The sequence below is a fragment of the Phyllopteryx taeniolatus genome, chromosome 14, assembly GCF_024500385.1.
Source record: "Phyllopteryx taeniolatus isolate TA_2022b chromosome 14, UOR_Ptae_1.2, whole genome shotgun sequence".
NCBI classification, from domain to species: domain Eukaryota; kingdom Metazoa; phylum Chordata; class Actinopteri; order Syngnathiformes; family Syngnathidae; genus Phyllopteryx; species Phyllopteryx taeniolatus.
Genome location: NC_084515.1, coordinates 2,773,489 through 2,790,875, shown reverse-complemented (window position 1 = coordinate 2,790,875; position 17,387 = coordinate 2,773,489). Strand labels below are relative to the sequence as shown.

General features: G+C 40.4%; 1 pseudogene; it reads right to left on the bottom strand.

Annotated features, from left to right (window-relative positions):
• The window catches only part of LOC133488689 (serotransferrin-like), an 83,198-nt pseudogene extending 71,403 nt beyond the window's left edge, over window positions 1-11,795 (bottom strand).
• Window positions 11,796-17,387: the final 5,592 nt, after the last annotated feature.

Here is a 17,387-nt window from a genome sequence, read left to right as displayed (position 1 = left end):
GCAAATTTGAACATTATACCAACCCCTTCTTTAATGACATTGATTATCCTGTGGGTGCATTACTTCGATTTGTCATGGGGTCTCACAATCATTAAAAGAAAATGTACCTTGGGGTGTGACTGTTTTTACATCAGCATTGACAAAGTTTGAAAATACAGAATTTCAAAATATTGCAAAACATTTACTTCTAGCATCAATATGGATACACTTGATTTTACAACAAACTAACCCAACAAGACAATTGCAAGCTAGAATTTATACAGTCATTTCAAATATGGGTCTACTTACTGAACTCGCAGCTGCCGGTCTCCTTGTGGATTTTACCCATGGGAATGTTCCAGCCGGTGTTTCTGCCAAAGCCTGTGTGGCAGGACCGCTTCCCCCTCAGGTTGGCCCAGGTCACCCCGGAACCCTTCTTGACCACGGCGACTGCGTAGTAGGACGACGAGGCTACACACACCACAATTGGATTTAGAATTGTTTAACCAAGAAACTCCCAGAAATAACTCATTCCACAAAACACGCATGTTAGTCATTGAAACAGTCAATCACTGTATTGTCCTTGGGTGTGAACGCTCGTCAAAACTGCGCCCGCTTCTCTCGCCCAGTCAGCTGGGAAAGCCCAGCTGAGACCCTAATGAGGACAAGCTGTAGAGAAAAATGGATTGCTTACCTCCAGACAATGCTGCACTTGGCTGTGGAGGCAAGACGGACAGATTTAACTCATTGAGAGAAGAAGAAAAAAAAAAAATTTGATTATTTTCTTCCTGTACCTTCATCGTACTGCTCCACCATGGCTGGAACCAGACCGCACTGTCCGGCAGTGTACACCTCTCCCCCATCCACTGCCACTGCATCTGCCTCTTTACTCTAAAGTAAATTAAAGCGCTGCTTCAAACCAAAATGGCTGACTCCCTGTTCAATTTAATGCATGGTCTCAAACACTCATACATCCCGTTATGATGGACATGTCCACCCAATTTGTGTTAGTCGTTTTTTTTTTTGCACCCAGGAATTCAAAGTGAACTTCCTGTTCAATTTTCTTTATTTTTTTGTCAATTGGTGAAAGTGTCAGGGTATGTTTTATTTTAAACGGTGTGCGAGTCAAGGCAAAATGGATGCCTCAAACCCAAAAGGCAGACTTCCTGTTGATTTCCAGGCATGGGTCTTTGCCTTTCATGCATTCTGTTATAATTGACACATCCACCCAGTTTTGTATAGATGGACCTTGAAACTGTGCATTCTGTTACTAAACATTCCTATCCAATATGGTGTTTGTTGGTGAAAAAGGTTTCTGCAGCTAATTTCCCCAAACTTTCCAAGGGGTGCTACAGAGTGAGTTTTGTGGGTTATAACGGGGACCCTTAAATTTTCGGAATACATTTGTCATCTTACCATGATCATCTTAAGGCACTCTTCCACACTGGGGGCAGTCTGACACAGAATTTTGTTTTCACCATCCACCATGCCGTTGACGCTCCATGTGTCGCATTTCCGTGTCTCGCTGTGGCCCACGGAACACCACGTGATGGCGCTGGATCCAGCTGCAGTGACCTCTGGGGGAAATAAAAAAAAATTAAAATGTTCAGAGTTTGATGATTACGTTTGTCGTTACCTTGGTTCAGAGAGCGAACGGTGCTCATGTAGCCGGCGCCCAAATATAAGAAGGAATTTGTGTTGAGAGGCAGCCGGACCAGTTTTTGTGTAGAGTCTTTGAACATCAGATCCTTGGTGGGTGCATAAGTGGCGGAGGAGAACAGGTTGAAGCCCTGTTTTGATGAAGAAACATGCACCAAAAAAAAATAAATACAAAAAAAGTTAAGTAGAAGCCTATTTTGCAGGATTTGCTTGCTTTGATCTTCAGCAAGCCACATTTGGTACCTGCAGCTTACCCGATTTAAGCCACAAAGGCAGGAAAAAAAAGCCGAGCACATTTCTCAAATCAAGTGCACATCTTACCTGCACTGTGGTGAGGCTTCGCCAGATCAAGTCTGCCAGCTCCGGGTCTTGGCGGGTGACAACAGCATGGGCGGGTACCTTGGCCAGGTGGCATTCTTTGTAGTTGTCAATTGACGCTCTGGTGTTGTCCACACACAACAGCTCATAGTTGGCCTTCTCATTGTCTGCAGAAAAATATCACAATTAGAAATTGAATATATATCCTATTTACAACTGTTGAGATTTATACTACTCTTCAGAATACATGAACTATAGCAACAAATTACAGCTGAAGGCGACGACGTGTGGGCCCTCTTATCCAGTTTCTATGGAAAACCCTCCAAAAATGATAGAACCCACATGGCACAAAAAAAATTCCAATTTATCACCACCCATCTGTACCTGCTTCTGATTCAGGCTCATTTGGAAGCATGAGGCTTTGTCGTTTAATACATTTTTCATAACATGTAAGCATTTGGTGGACATGACAGACCCATGCCTGAAATTGAACAGGAACCCCAGGGTGCCAATGTCCTTAGACATGACTAAGCAATAAAATTTAATACAAGGTGCAGCGCCTTGAAGGAACTCACCTGGTACAGTTAGATGCTTGACAAATGCCACATCTCCAGCATCTTCTACCAGGCACCTAGTGACAGAGGGTTGTTGTTAGTAGCCATGTAATGAGAATGTTAACTAGTGAGCTGAATGCTAAGTGATTCACTGTGTGCATTCCACACCCACCCACAATCTGTGAAAACCTGTGCCACACAAAGAATTAAACAAAACGGTTTAAAGTATTTAGTGTCCGCTGACAATGTCCAAGATGCAAAGCATGCTTGCTTCAAGCAGTGTTTCCAGTTAATGGTCACTGGTCTAAACTGGTTCAGGTCCTGTAACAAGGACCAGAGTTTGTTGAAAATGGCAACCTGTGGAGTTTCCCCAGGGTCAATTCTGAGACCCCTATTGTTCGATCTGTACATTCCTCAATTATGCGTGCTAATATGGAGCTATAAAGTGCACAGTCACAAATTCAGATAAGCATCACTGACAGCAGGTGAACATGGGCTTGTAGATTCACTGTCACTCCACTGACCAGAGTATGAGGATCCAAAATAATTTTATCCAGCAAAGACAGACAACTGAAATCATCGTGGCCCACAGAAACAAAGACAGTATCAGTCACAGGCTAAAGCTCAAGTTGGAAACTGGAGGAGGAATATTTGACTGACCTGGCTGTTTAACAGTCAAACAAGCAGCTCTTTCCCATCCAAGAACCAAACTCAAAAGGCATCATTTATAACCGACAGAAACTCATTCACGAGTAGGTACACCAACTGCCTGCTTACTAAACAACTGCAGTACAACCAGAATGCTTCTGTCGAGTCTCTACACTGGCTTCTGGTCACTCGGAATATACTCAAACAGCTTTGCTTGTGTACAAGTCTCTTCAAGGTGTAGTGCATCTCTGAAATGTTAGCACCATATGAACCTTCCAGGGCAGTGGTTACCAACGTGCTGCCCGTGGCACACCAGATATGGGACATTGCGAAGTGATCATTTGAAAATGTTAACACTGGCAGAGATTTCTAGAAAGTGTTGCATATTGATATTTCCCCATTGTGAATAATTGAGCAAATTTATTATTTCAGAAGAGGTGTCAAACAGGTAGCCTTTCACATTAACACCAAAGAAGCAGCTCTTCGTTTCAAAAAGTTTGTGATCCCCGTTCTAGGTCTTTGAGAAACACCTGGTGACCAGTCAGGATTAAATACAGAGGCAGCGTTTCAGTTTTTGCTGCTCTTTCAGTACAGCTCTGGTAAACGTTTCGGGCTGTTGTGGCACTACACTAAAAGCGCAATTAAATTTGGACTGGCCTATATTCTGCCTCAACCAGTGATTTCCAACCTTTGACCCAAGGCACATTTTACAAATTGAAAAAAAAAAAAATCTCAAAAAGTGGCTACATTATTGCATGTACTTCCTGCCATCGAATAGAAGAGCATGTATTTGTTCTGTCTGTCACTATTTCTCACTGGCATAAATAGATGAATAAAGATACATTTCTTGGAAATATAATTTTTTGGGCAATTAAGTAAAATTTGGTAATGTGCCCCAGAGCACACGTTAGAAAATCACTGGCCGAAACCCTTTAAAACATGCGCTAGATCGAGGGACCCACTGCACTTACTGGAATGCACCGCCATAATCGTAGTAGGGTTCATTGTGAGACCGTGAGCAGTCTCCCTTGCAGCCTTTGCACAGTTTGGAACCTTTTTCTGCTCCAGGGGCACAGCTCTTAGAGAAGAAGCTACCCACCGCTGCAAATGAATAAAAAGGTTCAAAATAGCTCAACTCAGGTCTATAACTTTAACGAGACATCACTCACCAGCCTCAATAGTTTGGTTCTCAATGCCTCCCCACTTCAACACACCCAACACACAAAACTAATGCAAATTCAATTAAATGGAAACATCCTGACGGAACCTCTCGTGATGGCTGATGCTTTTAACAACTACTTCATTGAATCTGTGTCAGAAATCTCTTCTAAGTTTGCAGTAAAACAAATGAAGGAATACCCTGCATTGTCTACAACGCAGTTCTTTACTATTACAAATATTACTGAGACCAAAGTTATCGATTTAATTCATTCACTCAAACCATCTAAGGCAAAGGACGTTTTTGGAATGGACACGAGCATGCTCAAAGATCTAGGTTCAACTCTTGCTCCTCCTATTGCCTCAATCATTAATCTTTCAATTTCATCTGGTCACTTTCCAAAGGCCTGGAAATCTGCTATTGTTACCCCTGTCTTTAAATCCGGTGACTCAACTTCTCTGAATAACTACCGACCTATAAGCATTCTTCCGGCCATTTCCAAAGTTGCAGAAAAATGGGTGTCAGAGCAGATTGTCCATTATTTAATCAGCAGCTCCCCCTCTCTCCACGCCATGCAGTTTGGTTTCAGATCCAAGCATTCCACTGTAATGGCTACATGCCTCTTCATTGAGAAAATAAAATCTTCTCTCGACAAGGGTGGAGTTGTAGGGGCGGTGTTCTTGGACCTCAGGAAAGCTTTTGATACAGTAAATCACTCTGTTCTTCTTACCAAGCTCTCAAAATTTAACTTCTCTCGCAAAGCTGTGAGCTGGATTGAATCATATCTGCATGACCGAACACAATCTGTATCAGTTAACAACTGCAGATCAGAGTCTCTTAGGCTAACCTCTGGGGTCCCTCAGGGATCAATATTGGGCCCCCTTTTATTTAGTCTTTATATCAACGATTTGCCCACTGTTTGCTCTGAAGCAGAGTGCGTAATGTATGCAGACGACACAGTTTTCTTTGTTCATGGTCGCTCCAAAGATACTGTTGCTGCTAAACTCACTAATACAATGTCCTGTGTCACAACTTGGTTGTAGGAGTGCGGTCTACAGCTAAACGTTTCTAAAACTGTAAGCATGTATCTCACTAAAACAAATAGAGTATCACCTGACCCCGACATACTTGTTAATGGAGAAAAAATGCAAATTGTCAGCCAATACAAATATCTTGGGTTAATAATTGATTCACAGCTTTCCTTTAAAGCCCATATTGACAAATTGTGTAAAAATATCAAATTAAACCTCGCAAATTTTCGTGCAATTCGGAATGAAATGTCAACTGAAGCTGCAAAAATTTACCTGCATTCGATGATTCTTAGTCACTTTAACTATTGCATAACCAGTTGGTCCCAGGCTGGTCAGAATGCAAAAAACCATTGGAAGTTTTGTACAAACAAGTAATTAAAGTGATGGATAAAAAACCAAGGCACTATCATCACTGTGCAATTTTAAAAAAATACAGTCTTTTAAACTGGGACCGTCTTCACATATTTGCAGATTTAAATTTGATTTATAAAGTACTGCATGATTTGGCCCCAGCTCCTCTGGCTGAGTTCATCAGCCAAAGAAACAGCTCTGAGCGTGTCACTCGAGGCTCTGTCAGAGGTGACTGTCTCATTCCTCTGCGCAGGAGCACTTTCAGTAAGTCAGCCTGGTCAGTGAGGAGCGCTGGTGAGTGGAACTCAGTACCTAAGGAGGTTAAACTGCTTACAACATACAAGGCCTTCACAAAAAAACTGAAAATGTGGCTAGTTAACACCTATAGCTGCCAACACTAAAAGACAAGTATGTTATGTTGTCTTTTTGTTATGATCAAAAAAATTATGGTTTTATTCTCTCTTAATAGTATAGTTTGATTATGTATCCTGTATTATATTGTCTTGTAGATGTATTTTACTGCTTTTTTACATCATGGCCAGGGGACTACAGATGAAAACTAGCCTTCTGGCTAATTCTGGCTTTTTTAACCATGTGTACTTCATGTGTTTTATGAAATTGCATTGTCCCCTTTCAAAAATAAACTGAACTGAACTTGATCAGAGTTCCAATTGGGATGTTCCAGCCAGCAGATTTTCCCAAACCAGTGTGGCAAGAGCTCTTCCCCGCCAGGTCCCGGATGCCAAAGTCTGTGTCCTTCTTAACCACGGCGACGGCGTAATAACAGCCATCAGATGCTGAGCACATTGCATTTAAAAAAAAAGTTGATCTCAAACTATGCCGTTAGAGCCATTCTACAGAAAAATGAATGTTGTGATCAATACCTGCTGCTAAAAAATTAATTTGGGTCCACAATGATCACTTTGATTTTGAGCCAGCAAATGTCTGATTGTTAGGTGTCTAAAGGATTCTAAACGATTAACCTGTGGTGTGGATGATGAATTTTACTCGCTGATGCGCTCGGGAAATGCGCCGGACTGACAAACGGGACAAATTTGAGCATTTGCCTCACTTGCAAACAGCCAGCAAATGCCTGATTATTGAGTGACTATTATTCAGAACAATCATCTTGTGGTGCACGACACATTAGCCTGATTTCTTTTCCCCCCCACGCCCATTCAGAAAATGGTCTGGATTGTCAATCAAATGTTAAACAAGGTACACACTGACAATCAGCCTAAATTGTAGCACTGTTTTTCCACTTTAGCTCAAAGGCCTGATTGTTGTCTCATATCCTGAGCAATTATACCACGGTGTGGGTGTGTTATGAGTGATTTCTCTTCCCATCTATGGGGAAGAAAAACATTTGACCGGTTCTAGATTTCTGACCACGAGTCCTAGCTTCTATTACCACTCATTGTATTTTCTGGCCGTGTGGCACCATGCTACCTCATAGGTCAGCCTTTGTATTATAACATCTGGTTTGGGGAGGAGACGTTTGTCAGCGGTGATAAATTGTTGTCAATAATCACGTCAAGACACCATTGATCAGTTATGCAAAACGGCCAGAATCCTTCATGATTTAAGGTCCTATATGATCAAAAGCAATTTATGCAGTTGCAGTTTTATGCAGAACATGGGTAAAAATTTGTAAAATTTGTGTTTGTGATTTAGCTAGTTACCAATTCAAGTATCTGCTCACTTAACTGAATTTCTGGGTTTTAAGTGAGCAAGTCTCAGCCCCCAAGCCATACAAACAGTTTAAAGTCTACATACGTTTACAACAACAACTGGATGAAATACCATAGCTTGCGTTCATTGTCAAAATGTCAATGCTTGGCCACCACAAGCCACCGTAATAGTGGCACGAAGAGCAAAGCCATTTTCAATATTTAAATTACCAGTAAAACTGAATTCTATCAAATAATCCGTCTCTCTCAATTCCGAGGCAATACCAACAAGAAGAGCTTGAAAAAGGGCCTCACCAATCCAAATTATCTTAGAAACCAAGGACAAAAAAAGAAATTGCTGGCATGCGACCTTTCATGGGTTGTTGACATTGTTTAGGGTGACTTACTGGTATCATAGTCCTCTGCAATTATGGGATGGAGTTTGAAGTTCTCCAGTCCTGCAGTGTAGAGGTCTCCTCCATCCAACGTGATGGAGTCGGCTGTTGCCGCCTGTTTGGAGGACAATGCAAATTCGTCTTTTTGGCAACTTCTAGGAGAGCCAGTGTTGCCAACTTGGCATCTTTCACAGCCCTCTAACAACTATTTTTCAACAAAAGCTAGCAAACAATCTTAACTTTTTCGTGTGTACTCTTACCTTCCCAAACTGCAAAAATGCCTCGTCTTACCTACTGTAGGCAAGAGAGTTGTAACTTCTCTAATGCATCAGCAAGCCAAAGAAAACTCATTTTATAATACAAGATCTTTAAGAATATTAATTCACACTATTCCGTTGGCAGATTCACTTATTTTTGGCACAAAATCTTTAAGAAATCTGCCACTGGAACACATGAATTTACTTAAGATAGTCTTAGTCTTGCTGAAAATGTCAAACAAAAAGTACAGCAAGATGTACGTTTAAGCTAGAGATATTCACGAGGCAGGATTTAGCATTTTTTTGCAGGACCGTGCTGCCATTTTAGCAACTTTCCCGGCTCTCTAACAACCAGGTCTCAAAAGCAACTTGTGACAAATCTCACAACATTTGGTGGGTACAACCATTTTCCAAAAAAGTGACGAGCAGCCACTATAGTTACTTCTGACTGGGCGAGCGGTGGCATACCCCGAACTGGTCAGCCAATCACAGGGCACTATTTATTTCACCCAACATGCATGTGGTTGGAATGTGGGAAGCCGGAGCACGCAGACAAAAACCCTCGCAAGCACAGGGAGAACATGCACCATTCAAACCCAGAACCTTGGAAGGCGAGGCAGCCGTGTCAACCACTCGATACCATGCGGTCGCTTTAAGAAATCCCATTTCAAAATAATTATTTTGATGCTCACATGAATGGCTTCGATGCATCCTTTAGAGTCTGCTTTCTGCACGCAGGAGAATACTGGCGCCTTGGTGGCCAAGTCCGAGCACTTTTGTTGCTCCTTGTCCGACTTGACGCACCACCTGACAGGCTCGGTGGGGGCCGACAACACAGCAGCTACGGCAACAAAACAGTTGAGCATATACAGTCCGACAAAGCAAAGCGTTCACCATTGAATTTTGGTAAAACATTTCAGCATTTATTCCATATCCTTGTGTCCGGGGAGACCAACTTGGCACGTTTTTTCCACTACTGAACATTTCCACACACCAGTCGGACATATGCACGCTACGAAAACTAGTGACCCGCAAGATCAGAGACTAAAAAAATCGTACAAGTGCTCCGAGTGGTAATAACACTGAATGAAGGTCAAATTGCAACGTTTGTGGCAGTCTGTTACAGTACATTTGAATGCAGTTTAAATTTACTACAATTTTAGTTCCTATACTGAAGCACAGCGTTACTCTTTGAGAGCCAAGTATTTTACAAGCGCTGTGCTAGGTGTTGACTAACAGAATTATGTCACTAGTAGCATGTAGCTGTCAGCAAGTGCAGTTTTCATTCGAGTGAAAACATTTGTCCTAGTGTGCAGGAATGTTAAACAGTCATGAAATAAATTTAAGATATTCACGCTAGTGCACCCTAATTTTGCAACAAATTCTTACAATAGTGATGACAGAGCGTACTAGTAGGCCCACAGCGGCACAAATGGAAAAATAATCACTCGGAAGGTTATTTTAGTGCAATTAATTCTTACTAGTGAGGACAAAGGGCATACTAGTACATTGGCCTTAAGCTGACTAAAGGATCAAAATGATCAAGTTGCTTTCCATACACACCGTCTAGTGTTACTAATGCAGCACACGAGTTTACTACAAAGTAATTTGTAGTAAACTAGTGTGCTACAAAGTACTTTGTACACTAGTATGTCAAGTGGCACTAGTAGTGAAAAGGTGTTACTAGTAAGTAAAGCAATTTGCTTTTAATATCCATCTTACAGGAAAATACATGTACTTTTTATTTGTATGCTCTTCGACCTCACTAGCAAGACAATTCACAGAACAAGGGCACACGAGTGTCTTACTAATAGTGAGGCAAAACTACAATAATTGACAACTGTTTCTAGTACTACTAGCGTATAAATATTTGTTAACATAGCACGTGACAAGTACCATTAGCATGGTTTTGCCTCACTAGTAACTAACTTTAATATGTAGAAACTTTACCCATCTATCCATCTTCCGAGCCACTTATCCTCACAAGGGTAACAGGAGTGCTGGAGCCTATCCCAGCTATCATCGGGTAGGAGGCGGGTACACTCTGAACTGGTCGCAGGGCACACAAAAAAACACCTACGGGCCATTTAGAGTCTCCAATTATCCTACCATGCATGTTTTTGGGAAGTGAGAGGAAACCGGAGTACCCGGAGAAAACATGCAAACCCCTGTCCTCTGAACTGCGAGGCAGACACTCTCACCAGTCGATCACCGTGCCGGTAGAAACTTCATACACTGGAATATATCATTTCTAAGAGTCATTCTAACAGTGCGCCCTTGTCGCTTTACTAGTAAGGCCAAATAGCCTACGAGTACACTGATAAAGGCTGGTGAATAAATGCTTTCCATGGACTATCAATTGACTTTACCCAAGTAGCTGAGCAGCAGTAGCGACGAAAGGAGATGCTTCATGGTGGACGGTCTCCGGGTCAGCAGAGTGAGCTGCAGTCAGAGCGTCCTTTTATAGCCACACTTGAGACTGGAAGGGGTGGGAAGAAAAGCTAAATAAAAATAAGGGGCACAGTTTCCTCAGGTTTTCCCTGCATGCACAATTACTATGAAGCTTATAAAAATAATTTCAGACTGTCCCCAAAGGAAACATGAGATTGGATAGCCATTCAACTTTATATTGATTAAAGGCTTAATCTTTTTTTGGTAGGGGGCTTACGTGACATTTTTGCATTATCTGCATAGCACACCTGTCGTAGAAAAAGCCAAATTATGTCGCAGAAAAAGCCAAATTATGCGGTTTGTGTCCAAACGGCACATTAGGAGACTGCAACATAAGGACGCCAGATACAAAAAGGTTTGAGAACAATTACAAAAGCTTTATTTCTTCCCCCCCCCCAAAAAAAAAAAAAAAAAAAAAAAAAAAAAAGTCAACTGTAACAGTGATAAATGGGGTCAACACTGGAGCAACAAAAACTAGAGACTTAAGAGTCACTTTTTACAAATTCAACAGTTTGTCAATTTAGAGATTTTAAAGATTAATCCAAATATTGAATGTTAAATCAAAATGCTAATCAGCTGAATATTTAGTTTTACCTGAAACATTATTTAACACTCACCTTTGATATCAAATCCTGGAATGCCAAGTCTCAATGCCATTAAGTGAATATTTTAGTTAGTCTTAACATTTAATTTACATGTAGTATTACCTTTACACTCTATCAACTTAGATTATAGATAAAGGCTAAATTTAAATGCCTTAATATTTAGTCTCACTTGAAAAAGTTACATTTCGCATTTAAAACTAAAGTTCTCATTTAGATGCTGAAATCCAAAATGCGCGTTAACGAAGTTTCACCTGAAACATACAGATATTTGGATTTAACCATATAATACAGCTCGAATTGAAAAATGTAAACGGGCAAAAAGTGGCCCTTAGACTTTAAAACAAAAAGGTAAACTTGACAAAATGTTGCAGTCATTTTCATCATGAGCCACTTTACAAACAACACCACATACCAAACCACAGGTTGTCAGAGCCATTGCTGTCCTCCCTAACTTATGGGGGGAAAAAAATAACTAACAAAGAAAGAAGGAATAAATTGGCAACCATACAGCAAACTAAAAGAAACTAAAATAAGAAAAGCTGCACCAGCATGGACCTAAAACAAGCAAGAGTTAGCAAACAAAAACAAAAGGACCTCACCGGTGAACACCTACTTGTTGCTTTTTTTCTGAGTGTCAGCTTGACGAGGAGAGAAGAGATGCCACCATCTTCCTCTGCACTCCTTTATATCTTGGCCTCCACCTCAGTGCTAATTGCCCTCAGGTGCTGCAACAAGCATGTAGGTCAAGGAGGGCGCTCCTAGTGGTGGCCACAGGAACTGAGGGAGCGCCATCACGGCTGCATGCAACAGGGAGCTCAACATTCACATCTTCATCAATGTTTGGATTCCCGGATTTTAACAGGCCCAAAACTCAAACCCAAATTTCCTAAATATTAACATTTAATTTATTTCAACAACAGTACATTTTCTAGGTGCATTCATTTATTGGTCGCAGTCCTCTAAGTTAATGATTATTTGCGAAAAACAATCAAGTTTATCAGTTTGAACATTAAATAGCTTGTCTTTGTAGTGTATTTAATTAAATATAGGTTGAACATGATTTGCAAATCATTGTATTCTGTTTTTATTTATGTTTCACGCAACATCCCAACTTCATTGGAATTGGAGTTGTAGAAACTGCTACTTATATGGTTGTTTTCTCAAGTTAGAAGTGGGCTGATATACACATTAAGGCAGACGGCAGACTACACTGTGTAACCCCTATAAAAGGTACAGCTCTTGGGTTATTTTCCATTGTCTCCAAATTAGTATATTTCATTTAAATGTCTGAATTCCTAATTAGTCAGTAACTGTTGTGGTTAAAATGGTCACTGGATGGCACTTTAGGAATGTGCTCTGCAGCAAATACGTACTGTGAGTGTTGCATGTTGGGATTGAAATGATGTTAACCCGATGCTAGCGAGGCCACAATACAAAAGGGGGAGAAGTTTATAGTTTTGGGGGGAAATGTCGCTTTGTTTTTTATGTTAACGAGTCAATACACATCTAAAGATGTTGTCAAAGTTGTCAGATTTCGCTTATCCGCAGGACTAATCGGGAGAAATGTCCTGACCGACTCTCCGTTTAAAGGGTCACGCTCCCCCCTTTTCCTTACCGGCACCAACACCGTACGCGCAAGGGGACGAGGAGCTGTTAAGCCGGTGTCGAGATGAATTCGCCTAGGTGTGCTAACTGCCTTTAGTTTTACGGACCCAATCCGGTCTGCCCTCACTTATCACCCCTTGATGAGTAACCGCACCGAGTGAAAGGGTAATATTGTGAGTACTCCATTTTTACAGCAGCTTCATCCCTATAAATCGTTTTGCACTTGTTATTGACCTAGTAAATTTAACAGTCCTTGTTAGGACCGTACGGATTTGTTTTTGTATTAAGCCGAAGTGATATAGATGAGTTACTTTTTTGGGGGATAGTGATACGACCCGGTGGTATTGGTATCGTCGACGTTCAATCACTTATAAGAGGTTGAGTGATAAAAATGAGACAACTTCTCATTATAAGAATGACAAAGATAGAATAGAATTAAAGCAAGGTATTTATTTCAGTGATTACTTAAGGTTAAAATGATAATATGACAGAAAGGGTTTGTAATATAAAATAAACATTAATAAGAAGAACAAAAATGTAAAGAAGTAGAAGTAGTTTAAAAGTAATAAATCATAAAACAAGTATTACCTTTTGAGTGAGCCTTAAGGAGTGATCAAGTCCTACGGAGCCGTGATGCCAATTAATAATAAGATAATTTGGAATATAAGAATCCCTGGACAGTTGACTAGCCCTCTTTCCTATCCACGCAATGTCAATGGCGGTTCTATTAGTTACCTTATTATAATAATCTTTTAGTCTTACCCAATTAAAGAGGAAATTCACAATGAAGTACTATCCAAGTAGCCTTTTGAATTCCTCATGCCAGCCTGTTCCTGATCATTGCTAGAAAAAAGAGCGTGTGTCTCCCTTTCTCGAGAGAAGAAGGAGCCCCGTTTATCAGCGTGTGAGGCTTTTATAACCTCGGTTTTCAGAAACTCCCTTTTTTTTTAAATAATCCTTTGTTTACACTGTCCTGGTACGACCTGAGTGTGAAAGTACCTTTCACTTTCACTTCTCAGCGTGTCCTGATTTTGACCTGAGTGGGAAGCACCTGGTTCCCCCTCAGAGTGTCCTAACGTAACCCGAGTGGGAAGCACCTGTTTCCACTTCAGAGTGTCCTAACGTGACCTGAGTGTGAATATCTTTCACTTTCACTTTCAGCGTTATCCTGACTTGACCTCTTATTTGCTCACCCAAATAGGTTCTCAGTAAATAAATTCAACTACAAGCACATTTCATATGTTTTTTAGGTTCTCAGTAAATACATTCAAGCACATTTCATATGTCCTGAACTCAACCAATACATTTCATCACACCATGTTAATCTCTAAGCAATCTGCAATCCATGTGTATATGTTAAATGTCAAAATAAATGTATATACATTCATGTGAATACAATTCTCTCATGCATTCAACAGGTACGTTCTTTCTTTGTAGTACATCTTGTGTTGCGTTGCCTGAGAGAGACAATCTTACACAGGTTAGTTTTTGCATAAAAGCTGTTCCAAAGCATAGTAATACAAAAGTAAAAATAATGTATAACAGCCTTACTAGGCTTGATGTACTTCTTATCAATGATTTCCAAAAGAACATCTGAGTTATAACATCAAAGAGAACATCAAAATTATCTCAAGGATATAAAATCAAACAAATGGTTATAAGCGGTTGACTTGAGTATGTGTTTGTTTACTATGATAGGGGGTTGAATAGTATTAAGATATTTAAGAAGACTTATGCTTGACCTGGCGACTCATACTTCATGATCTAAATTTGGTTTGGCGACCTCTGGTGGTTGAACCAGGAATTGAAACTGGGGCTAAGCTCAATCATAAACCCAGCTACATAAGCCAATCATCACCTTGTGGTCCATCGCTTCATGTGGCTTGGCTGCCCACTTGACAAAGTGTTCCAAGCCGCTCCGACCGGAGGATTGCTTTTGATTTTGTTTACACGATCGAGGGCTGCAAATTGTTTAAAAAGGTTCTTTGTCTAGCGGAACGGTGGTCGACTGGTTAGAGCGTCAGCCTCACAGTTCTGAGGACCGGGGTTCAAACCCCGCCTGTGTGGAGTTTGCATGTTCTCCACGTGCCTGCGTGGGTTTTCTCCGGGCACTCCGGTTTCCTCCCACATCCCAAAAACATGCATGGTAGGATAATTGAAGACTCTAAATTTCCCTTAGGTGTGAATGTGAGTTCGTATGTGCCCTGCGATTGAATGGCAACCAGTTCAGGGTGTACCCTGCCTCCTGCCCGATGATAGCTGGGATAGGCTCCAGAAGAGAAGCGGCTCAGAAAATGGAGGGATGGATGGAGTTTTGAGACTTTGATTACAATGTTCCCATATAAGGCCTAGAAGTATTTACTCTGCCATTTCAACACAGGTTGTTTAATGGAGAGGTTAAAATATGCTTAATGTGGGCTAAGGCTGGTGATTTGTATACATTTTGTTTCTTGAATGTTCATTATATGAATGTTTAAATTCATATTTAGGTAATAGGAAAAAATTCGTATACTGTAAATGTGACATTGAATAGAGAAAAGAGATTGAAAAACTCGTAACTTGATTTATGAATACTGTCAAAAAATACAATGTCTGAACAGTTTATCATTACTTTTGTGTATCAATATTTGAAGTTACATCTGAGTTAAGAGAAACAATATAATACTGGACAGTAAATGTTGATGGATCAGTAAATGATGATGGTAGATTGTTTTTTGTTTTTTTTGAGTGCTGGATCTATATTTCTGGAGACAGCGGTGATCCGTCCAGGGTCTCTGTCTGATGCAAGACAGGGTTGGAGGATTCTAAATCATCATCACCATTTTCCTGGAGATTCGTACTTGGACTAAGTTAAGCTATAAATGCGCAGTAAAAACATGCAGACAACACATACATTCTATCCGGGTAGCATTCACACATTACACACTGACAAACGAACGAACATCAAAATGCAACAGCGGTGAGCTGTGAAGAAAACATTTAGGGTTGTTTATATTACCGTAATTTCTCATGTATAATGTGCACACATGTATAATTCACACCACCAAAGTTGACCTCAAAAATCTGGAAAACACATGAATTTTTAAAATGCATGATTTTGCTTCTACCCATATCAAAACATGACGCATTATCTGTATTTTTAGTTTTTTTTCCAAATAATTATTCTGAAGTTAAGCTTATTCAAACACACTTTTTTTTTTTTTTTAACTTGCTCTTATTTTGAAATTCATAGCCCTACTTTTTAGTAAATTAGAAAACACAGTTGTGTTTGATTACCCAGGCAGAATTTGTAAGATTGGAACAAAGAAAGACAAAACAAAGGACCAGGCAAAACATTAAATTTTATTTTAATGGTTTTCAAATTAAACAATCAAGCATTTCAGAAAAGCATTACCACTCAAAACCATAAAGAAATGGTTGTTCCGTCATTTTAAAAAAAAATTTAAAAAATAAACCCTTCTCAAATTCTGCCAGGGTATGTAAACTTATGAGCACAACTGTACATATATGCAGTCATACGTACCAGTCATTGGAATGAATGTGTAGGTTTTACCTGTTTCATAACCACTAAATGGCAGCATAGATTTATAAAATGTGAAAGTTTTTTTCCTATCTGCCCCTATACCTACAGATAATGTGCACTATTGACTTTTTTGCGGGGGAAATGCGCATGAAACGAGAAATTCCGGTAATTAGAATTGGGATTGTTTTTGTTGAAAAAAAAAAAAAATGAATTTCTGTGTCCAACTTATTACAAACCAATCCCTCGCTCCTTGAGTTTAACCTGATTACACACCCCTGTTACAACTGCATCATAAGGCTCTTTTCCAGTCTGTAAACTCTTGCGCAGCAGTTTCCTGCCCAAATTAGTAAGTTTGATCAGCCTCCAAAAGCTTTATGTGCAGTCATGTGACTGCCTTGTGCCATCTGATTGGTGAACTCAACACTAGTGGCAAGATTGGACTGGTCCAGTGTCCTATGCAGAAGTTTAAGTCTAAAAATAGATGATGCACGCAATACAAGTAGCGCGCAGCCTGTCGACCATTTGATGAGTAAATGATTCGTCGCACCATAAATACTCAAGTACAAGTAAAATGCATGGTCCAGTTAAACTACTCTGACAAGTACATCCATCCATTTACTATACCGCTTTAACCTCACTTGGGTCACGGGCGTGCTGGAGCCTATTCCAGCTATTGTCGGGCGAGAAGTGGGGTACACACAGAACTGGTCGCCAGCCAATTGCAGGGGACATCTAAACAAACATTTGCACCAAAGCGCAATTTAGTGTCTTCCATCAACCTACCATGCAAGTCTTTTTTTTTTCTCCCCTCCCCTTTTGGGATGTGGGAGGAAACCGGAGAAACCCAGAGCAAACTCACACAGGGAGAATATACAATCTCCACACAGGCGGGGCTGGGATTTGAACCCAGTCCTCAGAACTGCTAACCAGTCACTACCGTGCCACCCTGACAAGTACAGCCATCCATCCAAAATTTACTGAGTAAATGTAGTGCATTAGTACCCACCTCTGCAAGCATTGAGCAAAGCAAAGCAAAAAACATTTAAAACGGAATCTTAGCCAGTACGTTTACTACAACACTAATGTACTTTTTGTAATTCAGAGCAAGATTTTGAAGGGCATTGAAAAGGCTTTATTTGATAAATGAGGTACATGTAAGAAAAACAGTTTGCGAAATAGGTC